This window comes from Nicotiana tomentosiformis, chromosome 6, assembly GCF_000390325.3.
Source record: "Nicotiana tomentosiformis chromosome 6, ASM39032v3, whole genome shotgun sequence".
Classification (NCBI taxonomy): domain Eukaryota; kingdom Viridiplantae; phylum Streptophyta; class Magnoliopsida; order Solanales; family Solanaceae; genus Nicotiana; species Nicotiana tomentosiformis.
Window position 1 is genome coordinate 8,018,621 of NC_090817.1, and position 10,116 is coordinate 8,028,736.

The following is a 10,116-nucleotide window of genomic DNA, read 5'->3' on the forward strand; positions in this document are numbered from 1 at the left end:
ATAGTCACAGTTTCAAAAGTAATCGAAATTATAATTTGAACGAAAACACTGTTCAAAATCCGAAAAAATACTCCAGCATAAATACTGGAATTCCAGCATAAGTATACTGGAACTCCAGCATATTATACTGGAGTTCCAGTAAATATATCGGTCCAGCATAATATGCTGGAAGTTCATACACAGGTGCACCGATCTCCAGTATATTATGCTGGAACTTTCCGTGTTGCAGCAAAATAGTGACTATTTCTCAATGACTTTGTAAATGCTGGCTATTTTTGAATGATCAGTTCGAAAACTAGCTAGCCCGTGCTATTTTTATGTTATATTTTAGAAATAAAAACTACTATAATAAATTGAAAGACTTTAGCCCAAGCCCAAAGACTTTAGTTAAAGCCCAAATTCAAACGCAAACAGCTATATATATTGCTGCACGTTTTTGTTGTTCAAGCTATTCATCTAGACGGGTCAAACCAGCTTAACAACTAACAAAAAGGCACAAACAATTAGGTACAATAATTCGCAATAACGTAGAAAAATGAATTTTGTATCACAAATAAGAATTCTTTCCTTATTTCCTTTAATCACAAAACTTTAAAATTCTCCATTCTGAACAGGAGAAAATTACATAAAGAATTTAAATGATGAATAAAAAAATCGATTATAAGCTTAAAAAAATAACTCCACGAGTGTACTAATGGACCAAGTACGTAATCGCAAGTGCAACAAGTAGAAGAACATAAGCAATCCCTTGATCAATCGCTGTGCCTGCAAAAGAATTCCAAATCAATTTCTTCATATTTAAATTTTAAAGTGTATTTATGGAAAATCTAAGAGAAGAAGATTTTACGAGTTTAAGTTCTATATACAATCGGTTGAAAAATATATTTATATAATCAAGTTTACTTGTAAATATGTTATCACATAATATTAAACTACTTTAATATTGTAAAAAAATAATAATTAAAACACTGCCAGTATATATAACTTATATCTTTAACTTGTATAGTGTAAAAGATTTTTCTACCAATGCAACTTAACCTGTTATATTGTTGCTTGTCTTATTTTTAAGATTACTAATCTGCATGTAATTATCTGTTAGGTGAATTGATAGCGTTAAAATTATTATACACAACTAGTGCCTAGTATATATAAGTTAAACTCAAAAGAAGAAGAAGATTGAAAGAAGGGAAAAAAGATGTTACCGTCATTTGAAGGAAGTGGGGCTGAAGAAGGAGCCATGTCTTGTCCAAAACTAAACTCAACCAAAGCCAACAACAAAAATCCAATAATAGATGAGAGGCTCATCAATCTAACTGAATTCATCTTCAAATTCAAGAAGAAACAAATTAGAAAATTTTGAGAGATATATTAAGAGAAGAGAAAGGGGATTTTGCAGTTTACAGAGGAAAGAATATATATGGTGGAGAAAAAAGAGGGTCTCGTCATAGTTTATATACGAATGTAATTATGTGTGTGAATTTTCAAGGAAACAAAGAAGAAAAGTTGTAGTAGTTGGGTAAAAGATATGACTAGGATTAAATAAAAAAGAAAAAGAAAATACAAAGTTGATTTAATTGACTTGGTAGGCTGTTGATGTTTGACTCAAAGGCGGAATACGATTTTAAATTAAAGTATTATTCCACCTCCTAATATTTGTGGGAGACTCGCTTAAGATTAAAGTATTTTAGTTAAGTTGAAAAGTAGTATTTAAAAATATAAAATTATGCTTGGACATGCTTTTCACTTGATAAAATTTTGCAGTTTTGTGAGCAGGTAAAACAATATTTCGGAAAGCTTGTAAAAATGGTCAAAAGCACTTTTTGATTTTTGAAAAACCCATTTCTGAAAAATCTCAAAAACCTACAAAATTTAATAGACAAATACGTTTTTCTTTTTAAAAAAAAACGAAAACAAAGAAAACAAATTATGTTCAAACGGGTCCTAGAACCCCACTTATTTTTCCTTTTGTAGGCTTGTACCACTTGTTAACTGTTGCCTTGTTGGGTAACATCAATATCTATCTAGATGATGCTTTGGAGATACATTCATATCTCTATAATATTCTTATATAATAACACTTTTTTTATAAAAATTAATTTTTTTAGAACTAATTTTTATGTTATGTTATAATATATATGTTCTCTATAACAACGCTTCGCTATAACATTCAAAAATATTCGAAACAAATAAGACTGTTATAGAGAGATTTGACTGTACACGGGTTGACAGTAATGGTAGAACATAATGTTTGCTTGATGGATTGGTTAAGAAACAATGTTATGCTCTTATGACTGTATAATTTTTGGTAAGATGGTAAACTTTGATTGTGTAAGTTGAATCATGGCAATAAATTAATATTACTTGTGCAAATTTGCATACATAATTTAACAAATTTATTTAATTTAATTTAATACTATATATACATATCTACATTTTTCATTAAGTGATGGCGTAGCAGGCTCGTATAGTCGTTGTGGATGGACCATTGAGAGAGTGGGAGTGACGCATAAGACTTTGAAGTTTGAAGAGTCTAATATTCAACAATAAAAATATGAATTAGTATTGAGGAGTTTTCAGAAATCGCTATTGTTTAGTGGCTATTAACTTTCTATAGTTATTATATACATATAATTACTTCCTATAGCTACTATTCAATTGTTACGGTAGTGTATTCACATGTATTCGCGTTGTTGTATTAATGAATACAACAACAAAAAACGCCTAAAATCAGGGTAGTCCAGTTGTACGCGCATGTATTCACATGTATTTGCGTCATGTATTGATGAATACAGTAACGGCAATCTCTTAAAAATATGTATGTCCAGCTGTCTAAGAGAAGAAAAACATAAATAACGTATTTCATGCCTCAATGGTAGTATATACCATAAAATATTTATTTTGGTATAAAATATAAAAGGTAACTATAAAAATAATATTTAAAATAATTTTGGTTTATAATAAATATGGTGTATACCTTTGCTATAGGAGATATAATTTTCATTATTATAACCCAAGAATTAGTAGATTTTACTTTTCAACGACCCAAAAATCAGTAGATGGTCAGCTTATTTAGTCGCCAAATTTGCATGGACTTTATGACTTTTCTAATCTAAAATATAATATTCCGATGATTGCATATATTAGTATTAAAATTTCTTTCCTTTCTGGAAACTTGCTTTCGTCCACTTTACACATGCTGAAAAGGAAACCTCACATTAATTTCCCTGTCCACATTTAGGTCATATTCATTATTCACTATTTGGTTTAATATTTCAATTGAGTCATTTCCAAACCTCACATATTCATTTTCCTTTACCGAACATCTACTCCAACTTTATGATCACTACTTCCCGGATTAGAAGCAAGTAGTGGTGGTAAAATGGATATAAAAAAAAAACTAATTATTCATCTATATTATTCACTTAGAAATGAGTTGGATAATGAACTTTTAAAAATATGTTAAATATTGATAAGGTTCCTATCATCCACTTAAAAAATAAATAACCAATGATTTAACTTTTATATTTGCAAAGACTCACGTTGAGAGTTTCTCAAATTTGGGAGGCTAGGAATTCTCCCAAAAGTAGTTATATTCAAAAAGCCATGGATAATGTATAAAGCCATATTATTCGCCGATTAATCCATTTTCTATCCGTATTAAATATGGATCGATTTATCCGTTTTGTATTATCCGTTTTTGACTCGCCCTTATCTTATCTGACCTACCCGTTTGCTACCTCTAGATGCAAGTATTGAATTATGTTAATATATCTTAATTACATGATAACTTGAAATAAAAATACATAGTACTAAGTATTATTAAATAAGTATGAAAAAGAGTTGTCCAGTGCACAAGGCATCTTGTATTCCTGCATGATCGGGGGAAGAAATGCACCCCAAGGGTGTGATGAAAATAGCCTAACCTAATATAAGTATTAGTGGCTGTTTCTACGACTCGAATCTGCGACCTATAGGTCACACGGAAAACAGTATTATTGTTGCTCCAAGGTAAAATTAAGTGATAAATTTTATGTGAAAAATATGTAACATGGATAAGTGCATGTAGTCTGATGCTGAAGTATTTTTCGTCACATGTAATTAAAGAAGTACTCTTGTACATAATAGAAATCTTTCTCATTTTCTTTCTCTTTCTGTTAGCATGTGGACTAAATACAAATTAAAGGATTATCAAATAGGTTCGATCAATAATTACAGGCTAAGATTTTAAGAAACCTTATCTAATGATGGGAAACTCACAATAAACTAAAGGGATCTTTATCCAAATAGCCGGTCATATTCAATGTCTACTTTTTTTAGTTATATATATAGATTATACATTGATTATACACAGTTATACACATATAATACACAAATTATACATGTATAATACCTCCACCGGCTATTTGTAGTTTAACCGGTTTGGTGGACGACTATTTGGGTTAATTCTTCTAAACTAAAACAGAACTTAACTTTATGCATCTCCTTTTCCGGTGTTTTCACATTTACAAGGAACGAAAGAAATAATGAAATGAAAGGGTTGTGGTGGAGTGATAAGTACTAAGTAGTCCTTCTTCATTCATCAGCGGTCTCAAATTCAAGATTTGGGTAAGGAATCACCTTTGTCGGGAAGCACTTTATCCTCCCATTTTAGGATTTTATTATTAAGTTGGGAATACTATTAATGCTTGCACTCTAATAGTATTGATGGGATTTTTTACACGCAATAGGTGTGGGCTAATTTGTCACTATCTCCCTTCCCTTCCTCTAATTCCTAGAATTTTTTTCATTTTAAAAAAGTTGAAATAATGTGGCCTGAAACTCTATACAAAACGAATCCATCCAAGATAAAATTCGCAAATAATCACATTTTAGCTTCTCTAATAATATATTTAGTGCGATCCCATAAGAAGAATTTGAAAAGGCCTTGTGTGAGATAAAGATGATGTTTTAGATAGACCCGCTCAAGAAAATAATTTTTAAAATAGGTTTGAAAAATATAAGAGTAAAAATAGTAATTAAGATGAAGATGTACGCAGATTTTACCTCTTTTTGTGTGAGGTAGAGAACTTATTTCCAATAGACTCTCGGCTCAAGGAAAGTGTTTTTAATATACGTTTGAAAAATACAAGAGTAAGAAAAAAAATAAGATAAAAATATTGAAGAAAAAAAAAGTATTGACAGTAAAAATAGTAAAGATAACTAAAGTAAAAGAAATAACAGTAGTAGTAAAATTGAAGAATAAGATAATAATAGAAAAATAATAATAATACTGATAACTTTTAATTCAGCCTCTATAATTAAAAAGTAGCCACTAATATGGAGTTCAGAATTTTACAGTAAAACTTCAGGATATTATCGTAGAGTTTTAACTTTTCATAAAAATGATTATTTTTCAATTATAATGCTACAACTAGAAGCCCGCGCTATTACAAGCAAACATTAAGGCCCATTATTGCAAGCCCCCCTTGAGCACCTGTGTTATTTTCCATTTATTCATCCCTTTCATAGCAACTCTAATTCTAATCTCCAAATTTCATTTTTTAAAAAAATTTAAAATAAATTACTGAAATTTTTTCATAAAACTTTAAATCCTACATGTAGTCATATAAGAAAATGTTATTTCACGAAAAATGAATGCGTAAAGGAAAGCATTTTATGAATGTGATGATAAGAAATACTTCTAATAAAAAATTATGATTCAAGAGTTATCTAGAAATATAGCTGATCAAATGAAATTGACTGCACTCATTATTTTCTACATAATCGAATACATGAAGTTGTTTTTATGTGTCCTATCGATTACGAGTTCGAACCGTAAAAAATCAATTAATACTTGCATTATGGTAATATATTTACATCATCATACTCTTTGAGATATGGCCTTTCACTAAATTTGCGTGAACACATGATACCTTGTGCATCAGACTGTCATTTTTAATGATTCTGAACTTAATAATTTAAATTTAATAATACTAAATGTTTCTATAAATAATTAGAGTCAAAGATAATACTAGATGTCTTTGCAATTGCTGTCGATGTCATCTTGTAAGATCCGACTAAGAAAAGGATCAGCATGCATCTTCTCCTTGTCCTCTTACTTCATCTTTTTTATAAAGTGTAACAGTCTTAACGTCACTTTTTTCGAATAAAGACACAATCCTTGTATAGAAAAAAAAATGAAGACTTCAAACAAATACAAAGTTTAACTTCTATATATTGGCATCCTGTAAGAAATTACATTATTAGATATAATAGTAAGATATATAACCTTAGAACATAAACCAAAATATCTGCTATAATATATTAGGATATATTTATGGCTATTGTTTACCCCCAAAATAAGTAACAATTAATTTTTTACGCGATTTAAAGGATACGTGGTTTAATTCAATACGAATAATTAAGAATAATGGGTAAATCAGTTAAAGACAAAAGAAACGATCAAACCAATTGCAATGTAATGACCAAGTCTTATCTTAGATTGAACAATGTAACTCATCCTCGATTGGACCCTCGGTACAAGCTCGGTCGCGAGTGAAGAGAAGAACAAATGAATAATGCCTTAACAATAGCTAGAAGACAAAAGTAAACTTTTATTGCTTTGACTTGCATGTTACAATGTGTCCGGCTAAAGAAAAACTTCTCCTTTATATAGTAGGAGAATTTCATTCCTAGTACAAATTTAAAAAAGGTAAAAATCTTCTTTTCCAGATAATTGTTGATCTATAATTGATACTGAACGGGATTCACGTCGTAATATCTGTTTGATGGCGAATATTACGGCCCCCAATCCGTCATGCATAACCGTTCACTGCGTCTTCCGAGGTCCAAAAGCTATACTTGGTCCGGGGTATGTCGCTTTACCGTATCTGATCTCAGATACATCGTTCTTTCTTTCTAGGTCTCGATATGATGGGTTCCTGGCCTCGATTATAATCACGTCGAGTCGTACTTCCCATTCGTTCTCTCATCGGAGAATTAGAGAAAATTTTACCCCTGATTTTATCCTTACACAGATAACCTCGTTTCCTTCGTACTTTACAACCGAGTTGACGGGTCAGCAAAACATCTCATCACTCATGTCGTTCTGACTTCAGACACGTGTCATCCATCGGTTGACTGTCCTCGAATGTGAAATGTCACGCATTGACTATCCTTCCTCTATAAAAGCTCCGACCCCTTTTTCACTTTTTTACTTCCCGATTCCAGAGCTCTTTGACCCACCTTCGAATTCTCCACTTAACTCTAACCCCTTCAAATCTTCATACATTGCTTTCTAGATCTTCATATCCTCATCTTCAAATCTTCATAATTCTTCTTTAAATCATCAAATCAAACCTTCATACCTTCATTCACATCTTCAAATCTTCATCCTCATCTTCAAACCTTAATATTTTTCTTCAAACCTTTATATTTTCTAGAATCCGATGGCAAAACCTTCTAAATTCGTGCCTCAACAGACCGCCCTTTCATCTTCTAACCCAGCCACAGATGTCGAGATAGCCGTTCCTGAGGTGGACTAGGATCCTTCTTCGAAGAGCTTCGTTCCCAGAGGTTGTTCCATTGAAAATAACTTCAAAGCAGAGAAGGCCTCCAGTTAACAGGACCGAGGCGAGCGAGTATGGAGGTACATATGCTCTGTTACTAAAGACACACTCCCCACAATTCGGGTGGACTGTAACTGTGAGGGCAAGGAGGTGGTCGATCCCGGGCCCAACGAAGACATCACCACTCATGTGGAGGGGTATCTAGGTATTTACACATACCCCTTTACGCTTGCCCTGGTGGACCCGATAATCCTCGATTTCTGTAAAAGGTACGAGGTCTGCCCGGGGCAGATTTACCCGTCCTTTTGGAGGATCGTAATCCTCCCCCGCCACTTCGTAAACAACATCGAATCACCTCGGTTCACCCTTGACCACCTGCTTCGTCTCTATTATCCCTGAATCTTCCGAGGGGGGTTGATCAAGCTCGTTCGTCAAGCAAGTAAAGCTCCATTCTCGAGCGTCGATGAAGATCGAAATTGAGGTCGGCAGGGGAGGTTCATTCGGGTGAAACCGAAGACCTCATTCCCTCCCTCCCCCCCCCCCCCAAATTTCTATCGTTCCCTGAAAAGTGGAATTCATCCTGTAAGTCTTCTCCTTCTTGAGTACTTGGTACTTCCTTTTATTCCTTTTCTAATCATCCGTGTCTACTGTTGTGGAATGGTCGCTCAATTTACTAATGCAACCCCCCTCTTTAAGGAGTGGATCGAGGGGATCTGCAAACAAATGTCTTGCTTCAAGCGTGAATGGCGCAATCTCTAGAAGGGAAAGTAGGAGGCCCGTTCCCATGGTGAGTCTTCCTCCCGAATAATTACATTTACATACTTAACTTTTATTTCTGGCAAGTCTTTTCTCTTTCACAGGTTTGCCCAAGACCATCGAGCTTCGGCCATTGGATAAGGACGAGGCTTCGTCCTCGCTTGTTGAACCCTTCACTTCTGGACAGCCCGGAGCTGCCGCATAGGAGGAGCAAAAGAAGAAAAAGAGGAAATCCTCTGGCTCCCCGAACGCCGAGGTAATGAAGAAGATGGTAGTTGTCCGGGTCTGAAAAATCAATAAACAAAGTACCAGAGCCAGGCAACGGGATTCAGATTCCCTCTTTCGGCTCAGGGATTACACTTGAGGACGTTGACCTTGAATTCATCGCTCACAGATCGACCATCGACGAAGGAGAGTAGGTGGAAACCGGAGAAGGTGGCCAAGAGGCCGATCCCCCTCTAGCTCAGGAGCTAGAAGGAGAATCAGAGGCCACGGCCTCCCGAGAAGCCACTCCTTCCCTGAAGAAATTAGTTGGTATCATCGACATCGCAAAGACGCCGTTCAACACAGAGTCTATGTTCGAAGAAGCTCAAGCCGATAAAGAGAAATCAAATGAGATGGCACGGGGCGCAAATGATGCCCTCAACATGTTCTTCGACAGCATAGGCATGAGCGTGTTGGAGGACTATTTCGGGCTTAGTCACTTGTAGGTCCCGAGTGTGGATCCCGGGAGCGGGCGAAGTCACTTGTAGGTCCCGATTTGGGAGCGGGCGAGCCGAGCTCAAGCCTGAACCTAGTGAGGCAATTCCCTGCCCCGAGTATGGATCCCGACGGTAAAAGAACGGTCGTGCTTACTATCTCGGCAGACGCCCGGGTGCTGTCCGCTCTGGTGGGTATGGCCAGCTATCTTCGCTGCCTGGTGACCGAGGAGGACCAGGCGAAGATGAATGAAGTAGGCACATAGAGTCTCTTCTATGAGGCGCAACATGTATTGAACCGGGTACGATGTCTACTCTTTGTGCCCTTTGCGAACCTTGCTTAGTTTCAGCCAGCTCAAGTTCAAGCCCAAAGAGCAGGTCCAGAAGAAGGACATATACAGGGCTCTCAGTGAACAACAAGACGAGGCTCTAAAGGACCTCCCAATTCTCCGAGCCGAGATGGAAAAGGCATAGAAGGAGGCCTCGTCTGTGAAATGGTAGCATGCCGATCTGGTCGAGAAGATAAAGATCTTTGAGGCTAAAAACGAGAGGCTACTCGTGATGACCAACGACAACTTGGTAGGTCCAATAGAAGATAGACTTTATTGACCAGCTTCGAGCCGAGATGGATGAGGTCAAGACCACAACCACGACGCTAAAGGGCAGGATGAACCTACTGGCTTCGGAAAATGAGACTACAAAAGAGGACCTGACATCAATCAAGGACCATATTAGGGTGGAAAAGGACAAGGCCGACAAATGGTCACTGATAAATAATGAACTCTGGTCACAACTGAATTCAGCCACCTCAGAACGGGATGCCCTTGGTCATGAATATACTGCGCTAAAGTCCAAATTGGAGGCAACCTCGATTGATTCCTCCGAAGTTGAGAAGAATACTGGCCCAGTATAAGGCTGGTGTGGAGATAGCCAAGACCCATTTAAGGACGAAGACCGAGTATGTAAAGTGGTTGTCCTGGAGGGAGACCCTCGAGGAGATTCATGCCCAAAGATTTGACCTGTCGACCGAGATTGAAGAATCCAAGAGGCTCGAGGCCGAAGTAAAGGAACTTTAGGAGCCCGAAGGCCCCGAAGGCTCCGAAGGTTCTGAAAAG

At 35.9% G+C, this 10,116-nt stretch overlaps 1 long non-coding RNA gene across 1 annotated transcript; it reads right to left on the minus strand.

The window, feature by feature from the left end:
- Nucleotides 1-528: 528 nt before the first annotated feature.
- Nucleotides 529-1,422, minus strand: LOC104114211 (uncharacterized). Its single transcript, XR_690336.4, has 2 exons — nt 1,203-1,422; nt 529-765 (listed from the first exon to the last, which is right to left on the minus strand). It is a non-coding gene; the product is annotated as an uncharacterized lncRNA (long non-coding RNA).
- Nucleotides 1,423-10,116: the final 8,694 nt, after the last annotated feature.